We start from the raw sequence: 15,025 nt of genomic DNA, 5'->3' as shown, positions 1-15,025 counted from the left end.
CATCACCCTGTAACTCTCCATCACCCTGTCACTCTCCCCTCCAGGCCCCTATCACTCTGCTCTTCATCATCCTGTCACTCTCCCATCCATTACCCTGTCACTTTCCATCACAATGTCACTCTCCCTCCATCACCCTGTCACTCTCCATCACGCTGTCACTCTCCTCTCCATCACCCTATCACTCTCCATCGCCCTGTCACTCTCCCTCCATTACCCAGTCACTCTCCATCACCCTGTCACTCTCCCTCCATCACCCTGTCACTCTCCAACACCCTGTCACTCTCCTCTCCATCACCCTGTAACTCTCCATCACCCTGTCACTCTCCCCACCATTACCCTGTCACTTTCCATCACCCTGTCACTCTCCATCACGCTGTCACTCTCCTCTCCATCACCCTATCACTCTCCATCACCCTGTCACTCTCCCCTCCATCACCCTGTCACTCTCCCTCCATCACCCTGTCACTCTCCATCACCCTGTCACTCTCCACTCCATCACCCTGTCACTCTTCCCTCCATCACCCTGTCACTCTCCCCTCATCACCCTGTAACTCTCCTCTTCATAACCCTCCCTCCATCACCCTGTCACTCTCTCTCCATCACCCTTTCACTCTACATCACCTTGTCACTTTCCATCATCCTGTCACTCTCCTCTCCATCACCCTGTCACTCTCCCCTCCATCACCCTTTCACTCTTCCTCCATCAACCTGTCACTCTGTCTCCTTCACCCTGTCACTCTCCCCACCATTACGCTGTCACACTCCATCACCCCGTCACTCTCCATCACCCTGTCACTCTGCCCTCCATCACCCTGTCACTCTCCCCTCCATCACCCTGTCACTCTCAATCAGCCTGTCACTCTCCCCTCCATCACCCTGTCAGGCTGTCTCCTTAACCCTGTCACTCTCCATCACCCTGTCACTCTCCCCTTCATCACCCTGTCACTCTCCCCAACATCACCCTGTCACTCTCCCTCCATCACCTTGTCACTCTCCCCTCCATCACCCTGTCATTCTCCATCACCCTGTCACTCTCCGTCCTTCACCCTGTCACTCTCCCCTCCATCACTCCGTCACACACCCTCCATCACCCTGCACTCTCCCCTCCATCACCCTGTCATTCTCCGTCCTTCACCCTGTCACTCTCCCCTCCATCACTCTGTCACTCTCCTCTCATTCACCCGGTCACTCTCCATCACCCTGTCATTCTCACTCCATCACCCTGTCACTCTCCATCAACCTGTCACTCTCCTCTCCATCACCCTGACACTCCCCCTCCATCTCCCTGTCACTCTCCATCACCCTGTCACTCTCCCTCCATCACCCTGTCACTCTCCATCACGCTGTCACTCTCCTCTCCATCACCCTGTAACACGCCTCTCCATCACCCTGTCACTCTCCGTCCATCACCCTGTTACTCTCCCCTCCATCACCCTGTCACTCTCCTCTTCATCACCCTGTCACTCTCCCCTCCATCACCCTGTAACTCTCCATCACCCTGTCATTCTCCATCCATCACTCTGTTACTCTCCCTCCATCACCCTGTCACTCTTTATCACCCTGTCACTCTCCCTCCATCACCCTGTCACTCTCCATCACGCTGTCACTCTCCTCTCCATCACCCTGTAACACGCCTCTCCATCACCCTGTCACTCTCCGTCCATCACCCTGTTACTCTCCCCTCCATCACCCTGTCACTCTCCTCTTCATCACCCTGTCACTCTCCCCTCCATCACCCTGTAACTCTCCATCACCCTGTCATTCTCCATCCATCACTCTGTTACTCTCCCTCCATCACCCTGTCACTCTTTATCACCCTGTCACTCTCCCTCCATCACCCTGTCACTATCTCTCCATCACCCTGCAACTCTCGATCACCCTGTCACTGTCCCCTCCATCACCCAGTCACTCTCCCTCAACAACCCTGTCACTCACCCTCCATCACCCTGTCACTCTCCCTCCATCACCCTGTCACTCTCCATCACTGTGTCACTTTCCCTCCATCACCCTGTCACTCTCCATCAACCTGTCACTCTCCCTCCATAACCCTGTCACTCTCCATCACCCTGTCACTCTCCCTCCATCACCCTGTCACTCTCCATCACCCTGTCACTCTCCACTCCATCACCCTGTCACTCTCCCCTCCATCACCCTGTCACTCTCCCCTCATCACCCTGTAACTCTCCTCTTCATAACTCTCCCTCCATCACCCTGTCACTCTCTCTCCATCACCCTTTCACTCTACATCACCTTGTCACTTTCCATCACCCTGTCACTCTCCTCTCCATCACCCTGTCACTCTCCCCTCCATCACCCTTTCACTCTTCCTCCATCAACCTGTCACTCTGCCTCCTTCACCCTGTCACTCTCCACACCATTACGCTGTCACACTCCATCACCCCGTCACTCTCCATCACCCTGTCACTCTGCCCTCCATCACCCTGTCACTCTCCCCTCCATCACACTGTCACTCTCAATCAACCTGTCACTCTCCCCTCCATCACCCTGTCAGGCTGTCTCCTTAACCCTGTCACTCTCCATCACCCTGTCACTCTCCCCTTCATCACCCTGTCACTCTCCCAAACATCACCCTGTCACTCTCCCTCCATCACCCTGCACTCTCAATCACCCTGTCACTCTCCCCTCCATCACCCTGTCAGTCTCCCCTCCATCACCCTGTCACTCTCCATCATCCTGTCACTCTCCTCTCCATCACACTGTAAGTCTCCATCACCCTGTCATTCTCCCTCCAATACCCTGTCACTCTCCATCACCCTGTCACTCTCCCCTCCATCACCATGTAACTCTCCATCACCCTGTCACTCTCCCTCCATCACCCTGTCACTCTCCCCTCCATCTCCCTTATACTCTCCCCTCCATCACCCTGTCACTCTCCATCACCCTGTCACTCTGCCCTCCATCACCCTGTCACTCTCCATCGCCCTGTCACTCTCCCTCCATTACCCAGTCACTCTCCATCACCCTGTCACTCTCCCTCCATCACCCTGTCACTCTCCAACACCCTGTCACTCTCCTCTCCATCACCCTGTAACTCTCCATCACCCTGTCACTCTCCCCTCCAGGCCCCTATCACTCTGCTCTTTATCACCCCTGTCACTCTCCCCTCCATTACCCTGTCACTTTCCATCACCCTGTCACTCTCCATCACGCTGTCACTCTCCTCTCCATCACCCTATCACTCTCCATCACCCTGTCACTCTCCCCTCCATCAACCTGTCAGTATACATCCATCACACTGTCACTCTCCCCTCCATCACCCAGTAACTCTCCATCACCTTGTCATTCTCCCCATCATTATCCTGTCACTCTCCATCACCCTGTCACTCTCCATCACCCTGTCACTCTTCCCTCCATCACCCTGTCACTCTCCTCTCCATCACTCTGTCAATCTCCATCACTTAGTCCCTCTCCTCTCCATCACCCTGTAATTCTCCATCACCCTGTCACTCTCCCTCCATCACCCTGTCACTCTCCATCACCCTGTCACTCTCTGTCCTTTACCCTGTCACTCTCCCCTCCATCACACTGTCACTCTCCCTCCATCACCCTGTCACTCTCCTCTCCATCACTCTGTCACTTTCCATCACCCTGTCACTCTCCATCACGCCGTCACTCTCCCCTCCATCACCCTGTAACTCTCCATCACCCTGTCACTCACCCTCCATCACGCTATCACTCTCCCTCCATAATCCTGTCACTCTCCATCACCCTGTCACTCTCCCTCCATCACCCTGTCACTCTCCATCACCCTGTCACTCTTCCCTCCATCACCCTGTCACTCTCCCCTCATCACCCTGTAACTCTCCTCTTCATAACCCTCCCTCCATCACCCTGTCACTCTCTCTCCATCACCCTTTCACTCTACATCACCTTGTCACTTTCCATCACCCTGTCACTCTCCTCTCCATCACCCTGTCACTCTCCCCTCCATCACCCTGTCACTCTCAATCAGCCTGTCACTCTCCCCTCCATCACCCTGTCAGGCTGTCTCCTTAACCCTGTCACTCTCCATCACCCTGTCACTCTCCCCTTCATCACCCTGTCACTCTCCCCAACATCACCCTGTCACTCTCCCTCCATCACCCTGTCACTCTCCCCTCCATCACCCTGTCATTCTCCATCACCCTGTCACTCTCCGTCCTTCACCCTGTCACTCTCCCCTCCATCACTCCGTCACACTCCCTCCATCACCCTGCACTCTCCCCTCCATCACCCTGTCATTCTGCATCACCCTGTCATTCTCCGTCCTTCAACCTGTCACTCTCCCCTCCATCACTCTGTCACTCTCCTCTCATTCACCCGGTCACTCTCCATCACCCTGTCATTCTCACTCCATCACCCTGTCACTCTCCCCTCCATCACCCTGTCAGGCTGTCTCCTTAACCCTGTCAATCTCCATCACCCTGTCACTCTCCCCTTCATCACCCTGTCACTCTCCCCAACATCACCCTGTCACTCTCCCTCCATCACCCTGTCACTCTCAATCACCCTGTCACTCTCCCCTCCATCACCCTGTCAGTCTCCCCTCCATCACCCTGTCACTCTCCATCATCCTGTCACTCTCCTCTCCATCACACTGTAAGTCTCCATCACCCTGTCATTCTCCCTCCAATACCCTGTCACTCTCCATCACCCTGTCACTCTCCCTCCAACACCCTGTCACTCTCCATCACCCTGTCACTCTCTGTCCTTTACCATGTCACTCTCCCCTCCATCACACTGTCACTCTCCCTCCATCACCCTGTCACTCTCCCCTCCATCACTCTGTCACTTTCCATCACCCTGTCACTCTCCATCACGCCGTCACTCTCCCCTCCATCACCCTGTAACTCTCCATCACCCTCTCACTCACCCTCCATCACGCTGTCACTCTCCCTCCATCACCCTGTCACTCTCCATCACTGTGTCACTTTCCCTCCATCACCCTGTCACTCTACATCAACCTGTCACTCTCCCTCCATAACCCTGTCACTCTCCATCACCCTGTCACTCTCCCTCCATCACCCTGTCAATCTCCATCACCCTGTCACTCTCCCCTTCATCACCCTGTCACTCTCCCCAACATCACCCTGTCACTCTCCCTCCATCACCCTGTCACTCTCAATCACCCTGTCACTGTCACCTCCATCACCCTGTCAGTCTCCCCTCCATCACCCTGTCACTCTCCATCATCCTGTCACTCTCCTCTCCATCACACTGTAAGTCTCCATCACCCTGTCATTCTCCCTCCAATACCCTGTCACTCTCCATCACCCTGTCACTCTCCCTCCATCACCCTGTCACTCTCCATCACCCTGTCACTCTCTGTCCTTTACCATGTCACTCTCCCCTCCATCACACTGTCACTCTCCCTCCATCACCCTGTCACTCTCCCCTCCATCACTCTGTCACTTTCCATCACCCTGTCACTCTCCATCACGCCGTCACTCTCCCCTCCATCACCCTGTAACTCTCCATCACCCTCTCACTCACCCTCCATCACGCTGTCACTCTCCCTCCATCACCCTGTCACTCTCCATCACTGTGTCACTTTCCCTCCATCACCCTGTCACTCTACATCAACCTGTCACTCTCCCTCCATAACCCTGTCACTCTCCATCACCCTGTCACTCTCCCTCCATCACCCTGTCACTCTCCATCACCCTGTCACTCTTCCCTCCATCACCCTGTCACTCTCCCCTCATCACCCTGTAACTCTCCTCTTCATAACCCTCCCTCCATCACCCTGTCACTCTCTCTCCATCACCCTTTCACTCTACATCACCTTGTCACTTTCCATCACCCTGTCACTCTCCTCTCCATCACCCTGTCACTCTCCCCTCCATCACCCTTTCACTCTTCCTCCATCAACCTGTCACTCTGTCTCCTTCACCCTGTCACTCTCCCCACCATTACGCTGTCACACTCCATCACCCCGTCACTCTCCATCACACTGTCACTCTGCCCTCCATCACCCTGTCACTCTCCCCTCCATCACCCTGTCACTCTCAATCAGCCTGTTACTCTCCCCTCCATCACCCTGTCAGGCTGTCTCCTTAACCCTGTCACTCTCCATCACCCTGTCACTCTCCCCTTCATCACCCTGTCACTCTCCCCAACATCACCCTGTCAGTCTCCCTCCATCACACTGTAACTCTCCGCTCCATCACCCAGTAACTCTCCATCACTTTGTCATTCTCCCCATCATTATCCTGTCACTCTCCATCACCCTGTCACTCTCCATCACCCTGTCACTCTTCCCTCCATCACCCTGTCACTCTCCTCTCCATCACTCTGTCAATCTCCATCACTTAGTCCCTCTCCTCTCCATCACCCTGTAATTCTCCATCATCCTGTCACTCTCCCTCCATCACCCTGTCACTCTCCATCACCCTGTCACTCTCTGTCCTTTACCCTGTCACTCTCCCCTCCATCACACTGTCACTCTCCCTCCATCACCCTGTCACTCTCCTCTCCATCACTCTGTCACTTTCCATCACCCTGTCACTCTCCATCACGCCGTCACTCTCCCCTCCATCACCCTGTAACTCTCCATCACCCTGTCACTCACCCTCCATCACGCTGTCACTCTCCCTCCATAATCCTGTCACTCTCCATCACCCTGTCACTCTCCCTCCATCACCCTGTCACTCTCCATCACCCTGTCACTCTTCCCTCCATCACCCTGTCACTCTCCCCTCATCACCCTGTAACTCTCCTCTTCATAACCCTCCCTCCATCACCCTGTCACTCTCTCTCCATCACCCTTTCACTCTACATCACCTTGTCACTTTCCATCACCCTGTCACTCTCCTCTCCATCACCCTGTCACTCTCCCCTCCATCACCCTGTCACTCTCAATCAGCCTGTCACTCTCCCCTCCATCACCCTGTCAGGCTGTCTCCTTAACCCTGTCACTCTCCATCACCCTGTCACTCTCCCCTTCATCACCCTGTCACTCTCCCCAACATCACCCTGTCACTCTCCCTCCATCACCCTGTCACTCTCCCCTCCATCACCCTGTCATTCTCCATCACCCTGTCACTCTCCGTCCTTCACCCTGTCACTCTCCCCTCCATCACTCCGTCACACTCCCTCCATCACTCTGCACTCTCCCCTCCATCACCCTGTCATTCTGCATCACCCTGTCATTCTCCGTCCTTCAACCTGTCACTCTCCCCTCCATCACTCTGTCACTCTCCTCTCATTCACCCGGTCACTCTCCATCACCCTGTCATTCTCACTCCATCACCCTGTCACTCTCCCCTCCATCACCCTGTCAGGCTGTCTCCTTAACCCTGTCAATCTCCATCACCCTGTCACTCTCCCCAACATCACCCTGTCACTCTCCCTCCATCACCCTGTCACTCTCAATCACCCTGTCACTCTCCCCTCCATCACCCTGTCAGTCTCCCCTCCATCACCCTGTCACTCTCCATCATCCTGTCACTCTCCTCTCAATCACACTGTAAGTCTCCATCACCCTGTCATTCTCCCTCCAATACCCTGTCACTCTCCATCACCCTGTCACTCTCCCTCCATCACCCTGTCACTCTCCATCACCCTGTCACTCTCTGTCCTTTACCATGTCACTCTCCCCTCCATCACACTGTCACTCTCCCTCCATCACCCTGTCACTCTCCCCTCCATCACTCTGTCACTTTCCATCACCCTGTCACTCTCCATCACGCCGTCACTCTCCCCTCCATCACCCTGTAACTCTCCATCACCCTCTCACTCACCCTCCATCACGCTGTCACTCTCCCTCCATCACCCTGTCACTCTCCATCACTGTGTCACTTTCCCTCCATCACCCTGTCACTCTACATCAACCTGTCACTCTCCCTCCATAACCCTGTCACTCTCCATCACCCTGTCACTCTCCCTCCATCACCCTGTCAATCTCCATCACCCTGTCACTCTCCCCTTCATCACCCTGTCACTCTCCCCAACATCACCCTGTCACTCTCCCTCCATCACCCTGTCACTCTCAATCACCCTGTCACTGTCCCCTCCATCACCCTGTCAGTCTCCATCATCCTGTCACTCTCCTCTCCATCACACTGTAAGTCTCCATCACCCTGTCATTCTCCCTCCAATACCCTGTCACTCTCCATCACCCTGTCACTCTCCCTCCATCACCCTGTCACTCTCCATCACCCTGTCACTCTCTGTCCTTTACCATGTCACTCTCCCCTCCATCACACTGTCACTCTCCCTCCATCACCCTGTCACTCTCCCCTCCATCACTCTGTCACTTTCCATCACCCTGTCACTCTCCATCACGCCGTCACTCTCCCCTCCATCACCCTGTAACTCTCCATCACCCTCTCACTCACCCTCCATCACGCTGTCACTCTCCCTCCATCACCCTGTCACTCTCCATCACTGTGTCACTTTCCCTCCATCACCCTGTCACTCTACATCAACCTGTCACTCTCCCTCCATAACCCTGTCACTCTCCATCACCCTGTCACTCTCCCTCCATCACCCTGTCACTCTCCATCACCCTGTCACTCTTCCCTCCATCACCCTGTCACTCTCCCCTCATCACCCTGTAACTCTCCTCTTCATAACCCTCCCTCCATCACCCTGTCACTCTCTCTCCATCACCCTTTCACTCTACATCACCTTGTCACTTTCCATCACCCTGTCACTCTCCTCTCCATCACCCTGTCACTCTCCCCTCCATCACCCTTTCACTCTTCCTCCATCAACCTGTCACTCTGTCTCCTTCACCCTGTCACTCTCCCCACCATTACGCTGTCACACTCCATCACCCCGTCACTCTCCATCACACTGTCACTCTGCCCTCCATCACCCTGTCACTCTCCCCTCCATCACCCTGTCACTCTCAATCAGCCTGTTACTCTCCCCTCCATCACCCTGTCAGGCTGTCTCCTTAACCCTGTCACTCTCCATCACCCTGTCACTCTCCCCTTCATCACCCTGTCACTCTCCCCAACATCACCCTGTCACTCTCCCTCCATCACCCTGTCACTCTCTCCTCCATCACCCTGTCATTCTCCATCACCCTGTCACTCTTCCCTCCATCACCCTGTCACTCTCCCCTCATCACCCTGTAACTCTCCTCTTCATAACCCTCCTCCATCACCCAGTCACTCTCTCTCCATCACCCTTTCACTCTACATCACCTTGTCACTTTCCATCACCCTGTCACTCTCCTCTCCATCACCCTGTCACTCTCCCCTCCATCACCCTGTCACTCTCAATCAGCCTGTCACTCTCCCCTCCATCACCCTGTCAGGCTGTCTCCTTAACCCTGTCACTCTCCATCACCCTGTCACTCTCCCCTTCATCACCCTGTCACTCTCCCCAACATCACCCTGTCACTCTCCCTCCATCACCCTGTCACTCTCCCCTCCATCACCCTGTCATTCTCCATCACCCTGTCACTCTCCGTCCTTCACCCTGTCACTCTCCCCTCCATCACTCCGTCACACTCCCTCCATCACCCTGCACTCTCCCCTCCATCACCCTGTCATTCTGCATCACCCTGTCATTCTCCGTCCTTCACCCTGTCACTCTCCCCTCCATCACTCTGTCACTCTCCTCTCATTCACCCGGTCACTCTCCATCACCCTGTCACTCTCCCTCCATCACCCTGTCACTCTCCATCACCCTGTCACTCTCTGTCCTTTACCATGTCACTCTCCCCTCCATCACACTGTCACTCTCCCTCCATCACCCTGTCACTCTCCCCTCCATCACTCTGTCACTTTCCATCACCCTGTCACTCTCCATCACGCCGTCACTCTCCCCTCCATCACCCTGTAACTCTCCATCACCCTCTCACTCACCCTCCATCACGCTGTCACTCTCCCTCCATCACCCTGTCACTCTCCATCACTGTGTCACTTTCCCTCCATCACCCTGTCACTCTACATCAACCTGTCACTCTCCCTCCATAACCCTGTCACTCTCCATCACCCTGTCACTCTCCCTCCATCACCCTGTCAATCTCCATCACCCTGTCACTCTCCCCTTCATCACCCTGTCACTCTCCCCAACATCACCCTGTCACTCTCCCTCCATCACCCTGTCACTCTCAATCACCCTGTCACTCTCCCCTCCATCACCCTGTCAGTCTCCCCTCCATGACCCTGTCACTCTCCATCATCCTGTCACTCTCCTCTCCATCACACTGTAAGTCTCCATCACCCTGTCATTCTCCCTCCAATACCCTGTCACTCTCCATCACCCTGTCACTCTCCCTCCATCACCCTGTCACTCTCCATCACCCTGTCACTCTCTGTCCTTTACCATGTCACTCTCCCCTCCATCACACTGTCACTCTCCTCTCCATCACCCTGTCACTCTCCATCACGCTGTCACTCTCCTCTCCATCACCCTGTCAGTCTTCCCTCCATCCCCCTGTCAGTCTCCCTCCATCACCCTGTGACTCTCCATCACCCTGTCACTCTACTCTCCATCACCCTGTAACACGCCTCTCCATCACCCTGTCACTCTCCGCTCCATCACCCTGTCACTCTCCATCACCTGTCACTCTCCGTCCATCACCCTGTTACTCTCCCCTCCATCACCCTGTCACTCTCCTCTTCATCACCCTGTCACTCTCCCCTCCATCACCCTGTAACTCTCCATCACCCTGTCATTCTCCATCCATCACTCTGTTACTCTCCCTCCATCACCCTGTCACTCTCCCCTCCATTACCCGGTCACTCTCCCTCAATAACCCTGTCACTCACCCTCCATCACCCTGTCATTCTCCCTCCATCACCCTGTCACTCTCCATCACTGTGTCACTTTCCCTCCATCACCCTGTCACTCTCCATCAACCTGTCACTCTCCCTCCATAACCCTGTCACTCTCCATCACCCTGTCACTCTCCCTCCATCACCCTGTCACTCTCCACTCCATCACCCTGTCACTCTCTCTCCATCACCCTTTCACTCTACATCACCTTGTCACTTTCCATCACCCTGTCACTCTCCTATCCATCACCCTGTCACTCTCCCCTCCATCAGCCTTTCACTCTTCCTCCATCAACCTGACACTCTGTCTCCTTCACCCTGTCACTCTCCCCACCATTACGCTGTCACACTCCATCACCCCGTCAGTCTCCATCACCCTGTCACTCTGCCCTCCATCACCCTGTCACTCTCCCCTCCATCACCCTGTCACTCTCCATCACCCTGTCACTCTCCCCTCCATCACCCTGTCACTCTCCTCTCCATCACCCTGTCACTCTCCCCTCCATCACCCTTTCACTCTTCCTCCATCAACCTGTCACTCTGTCTCCTTCACCCTGTCACTCTCCCCACCATTACGCTGTCACACTCCATCACCCCGTCACTCTCCATCACCCTGTCACTCTGCCCTCCATCACCCTGTCACTCTCCCCTCCATCACCCTGTCATCTCAATCACCCTGTCACTCTCCCCTCCATCACCCTGTCAGGCTGTCTCCTTAACCCTGTCACTCTCCATCACCCTGTCACTCTCCCCTTCATCACCCTGTCACTCACCCCAACATCACCCTGTCACTCTCCCTCCATCACCCTGTCACTCTCAATCACCCTGTCACTCTCCCCTCCATCACCCTGTCACTCTCCCCTCCATCACCCTTTCACTCTTCCTCCATCAACCTGTCACTCTGTCTCCTTCACCCTGTCACTCTCCCCACCATTACGCTGTCACACTCCATCACCCCGTCACTCTCCATCACGCTGTCACTCTGCCTTCCATCACCCTGTCACTCTCCTCTCCATCACCCTGTCACTCTCAATCACCCTGTCACTCTCCCCTCCATCACCCTGTCAGGCTGTCTCCTTAACCCTGTCAATCTCCATCACCCTGTCACTCTCCCCATCATCACCCTGTCACTCTCCCCAACATCACCCTGTCACTCTCCCTCCATCACCCTGTCACTCTCAATCACCCTGTCACTCTCCCCTCCATCACCCTGTCAGTCTCCCCTCCATCACCCTGTCACTCTCCATCATCCTGTCACTCTCCCTCCATCACCCTGTCACTCTCCCCTCCATCTCCCTGACACTCTCCCCTCCATCACCCTGTCACTCTCCATCACCCTGTCACTCTGCCCTCCATCACCCTGTCACTCTCCATCGCCCTGTCACTCTCCCTCCATTACCCAGTCACTCTCCATCACCCTGTCACTCTCCCTCCATCACCCTGTCACTCTCCATCACCCTGTCACTCTCCTCTCCATCACCCTGTAACTCTCCATCACCCTGTCACTCTTCCCTCCATTACCCTGTCACTTTCCATCACACTGTCACTCTCCATCACACTGTCACTCTCCCCTCCATCACCCAGTAACTCTCCATCACCTTGTCATTCTCCCCATCATTATCCTGTCACTCTCCATCACCCTGTCACTCTCCATCACTCTGTCAATCTCCATCACCCTGTCACTCTTCCCTCCATCACCCTGTAATTCTCCATCATCCTGTCACTCTCCCTCCATCACCCTGTCACTCTCCATCACCCTGTCACTCTCTGTCCTTTACCCTGTCACTCTCCCCTCCATCACACTGTCACTCTCCCTCCATCACCCTGTCACTCTCCCCTCCATCACCGTGTCACTTTCCATCACCCTGTCACTCTCCATCACGTCGTCACTCTCCCCTCCATCACCCTGTCACTCTCCCGTCCATCACCCTGTCACTCTCCCTCCATCACCCTGTCACTCTCCCGTCCATCACCCTGACACTCTCCCCTCCATCACCCTGTCACTCTCCTCTTCATCACCCTGTCACTCTCCCTCCATCACCCTGTCACTCTCCATCACCCTGTCACTCTCTGTCCTTTACCATGTCACTCTCCCCTCCATCACACTGTCACTCTCCCTCCATCACCCTGTCACTCTCCCCTCCATCACTCTGTCACTTTCCATCACCCTGTCACTCTCCATCACGCCGTCACTCTCCCCTCCATCACCCTGTAACTCTCCATCACCCTCTCACTCACCCTCCATCACGCTGTCACTCTCCCTCCATCACCCTGTCACTCTCCATCACTGTGTCACTTTCCCTCCATCACCCTGTCACTCTACATCAACCTGTCACTCTCCCTCCATAACCCTGTCACTCTCCATCACCCTGTCACTCTCCCTCCATCACCCTGTCACTCTCCATCACCCTGTCACTCTTCCCTCCATCACCCTGTCACTCTCCACTCATCACCCTGTAACTCTCCTCTTCATAACCCTCCCTCCATCACCCTGTCACTCTCTCTCCATCACCCTTTCACTCTACATCACCTTGTCACTTTCCATCACCCTGTCACTCTCCTCTCCATCACCCTGTCACTCTCCCCTCCATCACCCTTTCACTCTTCCTCCATCAACCTGTCACTCTGTCTCCTTCACCCTGTCACTCTCCCCACCATTACGCTGTCACACTCCATCACCCCGTCACTCTCCATCACACTGTCACTCTGCCCTCCATCACCCTGTCACTCTCCCCTCCATCACCCTGTCACTCTCAATCAGCCTGTTACTCTCCCCTCCATCACCCTGTCAGGCTGTCTCCTTAACCCTGTCACTCTCCATCACCCTGTCACTCTCCCCTTCATCACCCTGTCACTCTCCCCAACATCACCCTGTCACTCTCCCTCCATCACCCTGTCACTCTCTCCTCCATCACCCTGTCATTCTCCATCACCCTGTCACTCTTCCCTCCATCACCCTGTCACTCTCTCTCCATCACCCTTTCACTCTACATCACCTTGTCACTTTCCATCACCCCGTCACTCTCCTCTCCATCACCCTGTCACTCTCCCCTCCATCACCCTTTCACTCTTCCTCCATCAACCTGTCACTCTGTCTCCTTCACCCTGTCACTCTCCCCACCATTACGCTGTCACACTCCATCACCCCGTCAGTCTCCATCACCCTGTCACTCTGCCCTCCATCACCCTGTCACTCTCCCCTCCATCACCCTGTCACTCTCCATCACCCTGTCACTCTCCCCTCCATCACCCTGTCACTCTCCTCTCCATCACCCTGTCACTCTCCCCTCCATCACCCTTTCACTCTTCCTCCATCAACCTGTCACTCTGTCTCCTTCACCCTGTCACTCTCCCCACCATTACGCTGTCACACTCCATCACCCCGTCACTCTCCATCACCCTGTCACTCTGCCCTCCATCACCCTGTCACTCTCCCCTCCATCACCCTGTCATCTCAATCACCCTGTCACTCTCCATCACCCTGTCACTCTCCCCTTCATCACCCTGTCACTCACCCCAACATCACCCTGTCACTCTCCCTCCATCACCCTGTCACTCTCAATCACCCTGTCACTCTCCCCTCCATCACCCTGTCACTCTCCCCTCCATCACCCTGTCACTCTCCATCATCCTGTCACTCTCCCTCCATCACCCTGTCACTCTCCCCTCCATCTCCCTGACACTCTCCCCTCCATCACCCTGTCACTCTCCATCACCCAGTCACTCTGCCCTCCATCACCCTGTCACTCTCCATCGCCCTGTCACTCTCCCTCCATTACCCAGTCACTCTCCATCACCCTGTCACTCTCCCTCCATCACCCTGTCACTCTCCATCACCCTGTCACTCTCCTCTCCATCACCCTGTAACTCTCCATCACCCTGTCACTCTCCCCTCCATTACCCTGTCACTTTCCATCACACTGTCACTCTCCATCACACTGTCACTCTCCCCTCCATCACCCAGTAACTCTCCATCACCTTGTCATTCTCCCCATCATTATCCTGTCACTCTCCATCACCCTGTCACTCTCCATCACTCTGTCAATCTCCATCACCCTGACACTCTTCCCTCCATCACCCTGTAATTCTCCATCATCCTGTCACTCTCCCTCCATCACCCTGTCACTCTCCATCACCCTGTCACTCTCTGTCCTTTACCCTGTCACTCTCCCCTCCATCACACTGTCACTCTCCCTCCATCACCCTGTCACTCTCCCCTCCATCACCCTGTCACTTTCCATCACCCTGTCACTCTCCATCACGTCGTCACTCTCCCCTCCATCACCCTG

The sequence above is a fragment of the Mobula birostris genome, chromosome 16, assembly GCF_030028105.1.
Source record: "Mobula birostris isolate sMobBir1 chromosome 16, sMobBir1.hap1, whole genome shotgun sequence".
NCBI lineage: Eukaryota > Metazoa > Chordata > Chondrichthyes > Myliobatiformes > Myliobatidae > Mobula > Mobula birostris.
Note: the sequence above shows the minus strand (reverse complement) of the source record.